The sequence below is a fragment of the Arachis ipaensis genome, chromosome B1 (genome assembly GCF_059453495.1).
Source record: "Arachis ipaensis isolate K30076 ecotype BB chromosome B1, ASM5945349v1, whole genome shotgun sequence".
Lineage (NCBI taxonomy): Eukaryota > Viridiplantae > Streptophyta > Magnoliopsida > Fabales > Fabaceae > Arachis > Arachis ipaensis.
The window spans coordinates 144,737,788-144,749,056 of NC_142436.1; the positions used below are offsets into that span (position 1 = coordinate 144,737,788).

At 25.3% G+C, this 11,269-nt stretch overlaps 1 pseudogene; it reads right to left on the minus strand.

Moving 5' to 3' along the window:
- Nucleotides 1-7,698: 7,698 nt before the first annotated feature.
- Nucleotides 7,699-9,051, minus strand: LOC148578747 (uncharacterized; annotated as a pseudogene).
- Nucleotides 9,052-11,269: the final 2,218 nt, after the last annotated feature.

The window sequence follows — 11,269 nt, forward strand, 5'->3', positions numbered from 1 at the left end:
TTGTGTTTGTTTTGAGATACTGGAACAGAGACTGGAAGACTGAGACTCAATATCATGTTTGTTGGCTCAGAGATTGGTACTAAAATTTCTGTCTCTGTCCCCAAAATTTTAATATTTCAAGACCTCCAAAAAGTGGAAACATAGAGGACTAAAATTTTTAGAGATAAAAACTGAAATTTTAATAACATTTTATACTTAAAATACCCTCATTTTAATTAATTAATTAATTTTAATTTTACATTTTATGCAAATTAAATTAGAGCTTTATTATTGTTTCAATTTCTTTCTCCCATTTTACACCATATAGAATAATAAAATTTATTTTAGTCTCTATTTCTCAGTTTTAATCTTTAAATCTCTGTCTCTACACCAAAAACTACCTTAAACACCTATAATTCGAAAGGCTAATTTAAAACACATTAGAATAATCAAGAAGCACTACGCAACTCTCTTAATTAATGCTATCACTTATAAAACAATACCTGCTGGAGTGAATACATCTGTGATCCCAGCTGAAGAGATTTCATGGATCTTCTGTTAGTGTTTTTTGCAGTGTTCCACGCATTTGTATTCATCAAGAGCCGACGAATAACTTCTTTTTTGAGAGCATATGAATTAGGGACAAAAACAATACTAACATTAAACAATCTATTAAATAAAAAAATTCACAAAGTATTTATATTTAATAAAAAATATCGTATGTAGTAAACAAATAACTTAATGTCTATAAGAAAAAATGAACTAAAATATTTTAAAGTAAATTTTATATGTATTTACTAAATATTGTCAAACTAATAATAGTAATAATAATATTGATTTAAGTAGTAGAAAATAATAATATATTATTAAGATATTAACATATAATTCTCTGACTATTTAGATAAATTTAATAGACAAAAATAAGAAATATATCTTATTCAAAATATTGTATAAAAAATAATCAAGAATTATTTAAAAGATATATATAATATTCATAGAAATATAAAAAAAATTAATGTAATTATTAAAAATATATGATATAAAATATTATAATTATTGATAAATACCATCATAATTAATTATTAAATAATAACAAGTTTAATTATTTAATACATAATATTTTTTAAAAATAGCATCAATATGTAGACTCACACTAGAATACGCCACTTAAGCATATTTGGTTCTAAAGCTTACACTCATAAATAGTAAACCAAAATACTATATATAACATTTATAGAAATATAAGAAAGAATCGTGATAATATTTAAAAGGATATAAAAACATATTAATTATGATATATAATTACTAAAAGATATGAAATAAAATATTAGAATTATTAACAAATTTTAACATAATTAATCATTAAATATTAATTTGTGTATAATTGATTACATAATATTTTTTTTAAAATAGTTGGAAAGAGAGAGATATTCAAATTGACACTAAAATATGCTATGAAAGCATGCTTGGTTTCGGAATATAACCTATTGTAGAATTATTGATTATTGATGATTGACTCATGAAAATATAAAAAAAAAAGAAAGAAAGAATCATAATAATAATAACTAAAAAGATATAAAACAGAATATTTAAATTATTGACAAATCTCGACATAAATAATCATTAAATATTAATTTATGTATAATTGATTATATAATATTTTTTAAAAAAATTATGGAAAAAACATGTATGCAAACTGTCATTAGAATACGTCACATAAGAATATAATAATGAGTTTATCTCAAAAAAAGTTTAATTTTAATATACTAATTAGTTATATAAAATATATTATACAGAATTATTTAATTATATCTCTTTTTTTGGATAATTATTTGTAGTCAATATAAAAAAATAGTTATTTTTTATTGATATATTATTATATAATTAGATGTATATATAAAATTGTTTTATTTACACTAAAAATATATCAAAATTAAATTTAATATAAATTTAAAATGTTTGTTATATCTACTAATTCTAGTTATTATTTATTAAATAAATTTAATTTTAATGTATTGTCAATATAAAAAATTTTATATAATTATTTAATTAGATTTATATATTTAAATTATTTTTTAATAATAAATTTAAAAAATAGTTACTTTCATTAATGTGATAATATACAATTCAATGACGGCGTAAAAATAATTTATCATGAAAATTAAATTATTATTAATTTACTTTTGGAGTTTTAAACTTTTATAGGGTGTATATTGATTTAAGTAATAAGTTTTTTTTGACAGAAAGTAATACATTATTTTTAAACTATGCATGGTTTGTTATTACTTATTACCTGATCATCAGTGATCACCTAAAGTTGTTACAAAAAGGTTTAAACTTTAAAACATGGGCCTATATCTAATTATCAAATATTTCAGTTCTTGATTACTTGCTTTAATTTTTTACATTATAATTGTAAATTTGTCACTTCTTATTTTTTTAATTATATTATTTGTAGCTGATTTTATTTGCTGTTGAAAGAACATGATGTATTATTGCTTAGTCGTAGCAAAAAGAAAAGTAAAAGTGATAAAGAAAAAAAAAAAGAAAGAAAGAAAGAAAGAAAAAGTAGTGAATTATTAGCTTTATTTGCAAGTCTTCCCATACATTAAGAGTGTTATTTGCTTCGTTTTTATAACAACTTGAGCACCTTCAGTGGACACAATTTCTCTCGAGAAGCAGTGCAAATAAACTTTGTAAAAGTTGTTTTGGAATCTAAAATTGTATGGCTATCTTTTGTGTTTATTCTTACTAGGAATTAGACCAGAATTGAGATGTGTATGCTTCTTCTTTTCCCTTTCCAATTATGTGTTTGATGAAGAAATAATTGACTCCCGTGTATATTTAATAAAATTTACATTTTAGGGTGGTTGCGGTAAATATATAATTTTACAGTAATGTTTTTCAATATTTGAAAATACTTTTAATTTTTTGAAAAATAAAAAAAGTATTTAAAAAATATAACAAAAAGTGACATTAAATTTAACAATACTGTTTTAAGTATTATCAAATATTAGATTTTACCTTAATAAATTAAAATACTTAGGTTAAACGGATAAATATAAAATGATAATATTATTCAGTATTGTATGCGAGTATGTTAATTTTTAACCTTGGATGAAACCATTAATGTAGCATGATTATATACACTTGGCCTCTTTTATTATTATATTTTTTACTGTTCATCTGTCATAATTTCGTCTTAATTAATCAGGTTTCAATTCAGGTTGTGTACCTAACTATAATGGGTGAATATTATATTCTTGAAAATGACTTAAATAATATCCGCTAATTTTTTTTTTAAAAATGAAAAAAATTTGTGTCTAATTCAATATCATAGTTAATTAGTGTATTTTTCTTTGATATGAATTTTAATTTTTTTTATTTTAAATAACAAATCGATCCTCAAATTTAAAAGATCGTCCCGTCAAATTTTATACTGCACAAATCAAAGCGTTCGACTTGTGGTAAAGTAAATTTTTTTCACTCGAAAGCAAATTAGAGGGTCTGATTAGCACGTTTAAAAATTTTTTCAACCAAATTCATGAATCAACCAATGTACATTACTATATAGTTCGAATCAAGTATGTTTTGAACTAGAATTACATGTGATTCGAATTACTCACACACGTAGACACACTATAATTCGAATCAACCTGATTCGAATTACACCCACATACGCTGCATATAGTAATTTAAATTGGCCAGATTCAAATTACTCATCATTTAATTCTGTCCATTATTTTATTAAAAAATTAATAATTGATTAAAAAATTAATAATTTAAAAATTAAAAAATATATATTTTATTTCATGCATTAAAAAAAGTTAACAAAATATTTAATTACAAGACTTCTTTAAAATATTAATGAGTTATCAATTCAAATTTTATACAATACTCTTTTGTCCATTTTTAATAGCTCATGAATATTTTTTTATAAATTTTTTAAATAAATTTATTTAAATTATACCACAAAAAAATATTTTATTCTATACAAAATAATTTAAAAAAATAGCTTAAAAGATGTTAGGAGTACTATAAAAATTTGTAATGTCCTAATGACTTAGGACATTAAAGAAATACTCTACATAGTCAATAATAATTTAAAAATTAAAATAAATATAGTTATAACTAGTATTTACCTAAATTACCAGAATATTACAAACTTTTATAGTACTCCTAACATTTTTTAAGCCATTTTTTAAATTATTTTGCATAGAATAAAGGGCATTTTAAACCATTTTAAACTATTTTAAGCCATTTTTATGCAAAATAATTTTTAAAAAATGGCTTAAAAAATATTAGGAGTACTATAAAAGTTTGTAATATTCTAGTAATTTAGGTAAATATTGGTTATAACTATATTTTTTTTAATTTCTAAATTATTATTGACTATGTAGAGTATTTCTTTAATGTCCTAAGTCATTAGCACATTACAAATTTTTATAGTACTCCTAACATCTTTTAAGCCATTTTTTAAAATTATTTTGTATAGAATAAAATATTTTTTTGTGGTATAATTTAAATAAATTTATTAAAAAAAATTATGAGCTATTAAAAATGGGCAAAAGAGTATTGTATGAAATTTGAATTGATAGCTCATTAATATTTTAAAAAAATCTCGTAATTAAATATTTTGTTAGCTTTTTTTAATGCATGAAATAAAATATATATTTTTTTAATTTTTAAATTATTAATTTTTTAATAAAAGAATGAGCATAATTAAATAATGAGTAATTCGAATCTGGCCAATTCGAATTACTATGTGCAGCGTGTGTGAGTGTAATTCGAATCACCTTGATTCGAATTACTGTGGGTGTAATTCGAATCAGGTTGATTCGAATTATAGTGTATCTGCTGTGTGAGTTACATGTAATTCTAGTTCAAAACATACTGATTCGAATTATATAGTAATATGCATTGGTGTATTCATGAACCGTTTTTTTTTTTATTTATTTGTGTAAAATTTTATTCTCCTTAGCTTATTATAGTGTTTTACTCTTAAATTTGTATATTTAAAAAATTTTAAAGTAAAAAAAATAAATTTGACCTTAATATTTGTATATTTATAAAAAAAATTAAAAATCACAAGTCTAACCCTTAAATTTGTATATTTACAAAAAAAAAAAAAATTAAAAACCACAAATTTGACTTTCATATTTATAGTATCCACACAAAAAATTAATTCTCCAAATTTTCACATTGTTAGAAAACACCACTAAACAACAGCACTAAAAATAAAAAGCGAATAATATCAAGTACTTGAATCGATCTTGCATTGGTTCATAATATTTTATTAATGTATATTATTATTAGTTGAATTCTATTAAACTCTTTCTCAAATAGAGGATAAATTATCTTCCATAGCATATTTAATAACTATTAGATGAAATGAATGATGTGATCATGACTAATATTTACTTTTAATTTATTTGAGTTTTGACAACTAAACTAATTAAATATAGGGTTCATCTAGTGTACAGATGCATTTTGGTACAGATTTACAGATTTTTGTTTTTATTTGGTTTAAAAGCGTATCACTAAAAGTATTGCTTAAAGAGAAAGTGTTACCCTTAATCGTTAACTTGGCTCTGATACCAATTTTTAACTCTTTTATGTTTATAATGTGCATAGATTTGAAGATGTTGAAAATTGTTAACTCTTTTATGTTTATAATGTGTATAGATTTAAGGATCTTGAAAATTTCTATTATTACTAGTATTTATAATTCTGATTTCATTTTTATAGTTTTTTAATCTTGTTTTAGTTTATAATATTCTTTTTTGCATGGATTATTGTTTATAAAATCTTTTATCTGTTTGTCTTTTTCTTTAATATATTTTTTCAAATCTTCAAAAACTTCTTTTATTTCTACACTTTCCGTTGTTTCTAAATATCTTTTTAATTTTTCAACCTCATTCTCCATTTTTTCTTTTAACAGCTTTAATTCTTTTAAGTCATAATATGGTTTTCCAGGCATTTATAAATTTTTTAAGTTTAACTCCAACTTGTTTATATTTATTCTTATTTCTATCCTTTTTATTATAAGGTCATCAATTTCGATCTGAAGATTATTTAATTCCTTTTTATACTCCTTTATTTTACTTTTTAATTTTTTCGCTCTTTTTCTTTTTATTTTATTTTCTGGTCTTTCAATCTTTGTATGCTTCATTATTTACTTTAGAATTTCTGCAAATTCTATCATTACTTCATCACTTTTTTCTAGAGATTCTATTAATTTTTCTAACTCTTCAACTTCTCTTTTTAACTTGTCATAGATTATTTTTAGAGCTTTAAATGCGCTTTGATTTATTTCAGAGAACTGCAAATAATTCAAACGATTTTCTCTTTCAAAGAGCTCTTGTTTCTTATCTTGATAAGTTACATATATTTCTTCTTTATTTATTGTCATAATTTAGTATTTAGGGTTTCATTTAATTTTTCGACCTTTTTTGTTAATTCTTTTATTTCAGAATCTTCTTCTTTAATCTTTAACTTAGATAAACTTAAGGGACTATTAATTTTAGATTCTCTTATTTGAAAATTTGATGAAACCAATTTTCCTAATGGTTCTTTTAGTAATAGAACTGAGTTTTCAATAGCTTTATATTTTGGTATTTCTGTTTTTACAATTTTCTGAAATAATTCATCGATATAAATTCTTTCTCTGTTTTTAAATATTATACTATGATGGCTATTTGTTAAAGCATAATTTATTGCATATGTAATTGAAAATGGTTCATCATCTTGTTCCATTAGATTCTTTCTATGAAATTTATAAGCCAAACTTACAGATCTTCCAAGATTTTCAGTTGATAAAGGTATAGCATATCCAAGATGGGCATTAAATTTAACATTTACGTTTGCCGAATTTCCATGAACAATTCCAATTATTTGATCTATTGGGTCATCAGTAATTCTTTTGTCACAGATTGCTAAACTTATTGGTGAATTAATTCCTTTCATACATGTAGATTTAATTAAGACTTGTATAGTACTAATATGAATCCATCCAATTTTAGATCTTTTTTGTTGATCCTTAATTTTCTCAATCTGTTTACTCAATTCTTCATTATTTATCAAAGCTATTTCAAGTTCTCCATTGGCAGATTTTATTTTTATAGGAGCTTCAAGTTGAATTTTTTCATAGTATATTATATTTTTTCTGTTAAAAACTTCTTTTAAAAGATTTTGTTTATTAAAATTTTCATTTGATTTGAGATTTAATTCTGTTTTTAGAACAGCCTGCTTTTCATTATCTAATAAAGCAGTTAATCTATAATAATCAGATTCTTCTGTTAATTCTAAACTTTCTAAATAATTCATAATTGAAAGACTAGAATGAAGATGTACCTTTCTGGAGAAAAACTTCCTTTATTCAATATATTTTATATAAGGGGTTTTTATCTCCAGAGGGGAGATTGTAGATACTAACTCCAGAGGGGAGTTTAGAACTATTTTTCCCTAAGGGGATTCTTCCTCAGACTATAGAATCGCCTCGGCAGCTTCCTCCTTGCTCTCCTAGCATATGAGTACTCTTAGCCTCCTGCTTCCTATTGTCTGATGCCTTTACAATTGCCTAAGCAGCCTATTTATAATAGTTGGGTTTGATGGACAATTCCCATCCTTACCCTTCTTATGACGTCATTGCTTACGTCATTGTTTGTTCTCTTTCACCAGCTACATTGTTGGTGCTCTATGACCTAAGTGCTTACGTCACTATGCAATAATGTTGAGAGATGCTTCAGATGTGCTGTCCTATTTTTTTATCATGTGACCGTCAGATGTATTGTCTTCTTCCTTCATCATGTGAGTTGATTCCGTTTCATTATTGCTTTCTTCAGATAACTCTGAAGCACATAGCTGGCACTTGTGGTCTTCTCTGTCTTTTATCAAATAGCAGAGATTCCTCTTTATCCCTTCAGGGAGCTTTTCTAAAAGTCCAGATAAGTTGTAGAATGCTGATTCAAATTCTACCAAGAGTCTCATCTCTCTTTCTTCAATTTCATTTCTTTTACTGGACACAAGCAGAGTATTTCTACTTTTATAATTAATCCTTGTGTGAGATTCCTTCGTTATTTTTTGAGTTCTTTCAAAGAACCTTGCTAATGTGCTGGCTAGCCTTCCTTCATGACTGTAAATTGTTAAATCTTGAATTTGATCAATTGGTTGAAAATTTCCTGGGAAGACGGACATGAATATTACTTGGTGTGTTGGAACCAAGCATTCTTCTTCTTCATTAAAAATAGGTTGACTGTTTGTAAATTTTAGGGATATATCCCTTAGATTTACATTGTCAATCATATTTTTAAATCTCTTTACTGCATCAACGAATCCTGCAGGAAACTCACTAATAATTTTTAGATCATTAAAAATTAAGATTGTATCAATTAATCCATACTGGAAAAACTGATAGGTGTCAGATGGGGAAGCATCTGGAAATATAACCAGCTTTGTTAGCTGTTCTTTGGCAACAGGATAATATCCCAAAATTGCCCTTTTTTCTTCAGTCCAATTCAAGACTATGTTAAGGGTTTCTCTGAGATTAGATCTACAGACCCTTTTCTTTTCCTTGATTTCAGCCCTTGTAGGAATGTTTCTTATTATCCCTGTTCTCTGGGTTTGAATTGGAGCTTTATCTGCTCTTTTTAGGGTTTGCTCTGGATGGAGAGCTTCATATTCCTTGAAGGATTTCTTTGCCTCTTCCAGTGTTAGGAACCCTCCTTTATGAATTATCTTTGACTGGTGTGTGAATGGTGCTACTTTTTCCCAGGCATCATATACTCCTTTCATGGGGCCATTATAAATTACATAGTATTTTTTATCTTGGGTGGATTTTTTAATGATTTCAGCAATTATTTTATTTTCTGAAATTTTTGCTTCACCTGATTTGTCCACCATGCTTAGCTGGCTGAACTCTGATGTTTCTGCTTGTTGTGTTGATTTCATTGCTTCGATGGCCTTCTTGAGGGATTGGATCTGTGTCCTTATTTGCTGACAATGCTTGCATTTTTCGAGCTCTTGCTCATATTTTTGAATTTCTTGATCTAATGCATTGTAGACGAACTCCATTCTCTTGTTAATGTATCTGCAATAACATTTTTGTCACCCTTAATATATTCAATTTTTATTGGATATTGTAACAAAAACAATTGCCATCTTACCAATCGTCCATGATTATAATCAACTTTTAAATTATATCGTATGAAACCTGTTAGGTAGCTTGAATCTGTCCTTAATGTAAATTCTCTTGGTAGTAAATCAATTTTCCATTTCTTAAGAGATTTAATTGCTGCTAGAGTTTTCTTTTCATGAGTGGTATATCTCTGTTCTGTTGGAGTAAAAGTCCCTGAAATATACCTGCAAAGTAATTCCTTTAGGGAATCTTTAGAATCTAGTGATTCTTTTCCTTGTTCCAAACTTTTTATAGCTTTCTTAGCTTTTAGACATCCTGACCAGGTTATATCTGAAGCATCTGTTTCTACTATTAAGTAGTCATTTTCTTCTGGAATATAAAGTTCTGGAAGTTTTTCACATAATTCTTTAATCCTTTGAATTTGCATACTATCTTTTTCATCCCATTTCCATTCTTTTTTAGTACTTATTTTTGGAAATAAGCTTTTAGTGTATTCTGTTATATTCTTTAAAAATCCTTGATCAGAAATATAATTTATACATCCTAAAAATCTTTGTAATTGTTTTCTATCTTCTATTTTATTAGGAAATAAATTTACCTTTTCTAGGACATTTGGTTGAAGTTTTAGCTTTCCTTGAGTAGATAGAATTAATCCAAGAAACTCTATTTCTTGTTTTGCTATTCTTGCTTTCTTTTTGCTAAGAACTAATCCTTTTTCTTTACATCTTTCTAAAACTATTAATAATTTTTGAAGATGATCTTCTCTATCCTGTTTTGTAAAAATTAGTATATCATCAATATACACTAAAACAAATTCATTTAACTCTTTTAGATTTTCTTCCATAAATCTTTGGTAAATACCTGGGACTTGTTTTAATCCGAATGGTAATACATTCCATTCATAGAGTAACACACTTGTTGATTCTTTTGTTGGGCAAGTAAAAGCAGTTAATTTCTTTGTTTCTTCGTCTAAACGAAGCTACCAATATCCTGATTTTGCATCAAGAGATGAAAACCAAGTTGCTCCTTTGATTTTTTCTAAAATAGAATCTTTTCTTGGAAGTTTATGAGCATCACCAATAGTTGCTTCATTCATCTTCTTATAGTTAATAACCATTCTTCGTTTTCCCCTTTTAATTTCATTATTGTTTTCGACATAAAAGGCTGGAGCCGCATGAGGACTTTTACTTAATCTTATAATTCCTTTTTCCAAAAGATCTCTACATTCTAATGAAAACTCTTCTCTATCTCTTGCGGAATAAGGAATTTTATTTGGAACATTTATCTCTTTTGTAGGATCTTTTAATTTAATACTTACTAATTCGTTATTTGTATTTTTAACATCTAAAGGATTTTCAGCACAAATTTCATCCAAAAGTTCTTCTATCTTTATTTCAAGACTATTTTTTGGGATATTTATCTGAAAGTATAAATTTAAATAACATGTCTCTAATATAGAAAATATTTTAAATTTTAAGACCTTATCTATAGTGGTAGTTGGTATTTTTATACGTTTTGATTTTTGATTTATTGAAGAATCGTGTGGTGCTTTTAAAACTATATATGTTAATTCTTGAATGAATGGATGATATAGCTTTAAAAAATTATTTCCTATGATAAAATTCATTCCAGAGTCTAACATATATATAGATGGAACAATGAACCTATAATTTTGAATAAAAATTTCAACCATCTCTGCTTTTTGGTTAATTTTATGTATTGATTTGTCAGTTATTCTAACTCTTAATGGTTTCTTTAATTTTTTCCAATCAAGTTTTATGTTTGAACTAGCAAAGCATTGCGTTGCTCCAGAATCTATGAAAGCATTTATAAACTTTTCTGTTATTTTTATAGTAATAAATGTAGCATTATTACTCAGTCTCTGAGTCTGTTTCCGAGACATATTCAAAAATATAGTCTAAGTTATCATCAGATTCTTCTAATGGTTCCATGAAACAGGACTTAGCAATTTCTATTTGTTTAGTAAGATCCTTTTTATCCTTCTTTTTCGGACATTCATTTGCATAGTGTCCTTCTTCTTGGCAATACCAACACTTACAATTTTCTTTTTTATTCGGGCAATAATCACTTTTTTGTCTTTTGTTTTTATTATTATTTCTTTTTCTAAAATACCTCTTTTTTCTCCAGTTTGGA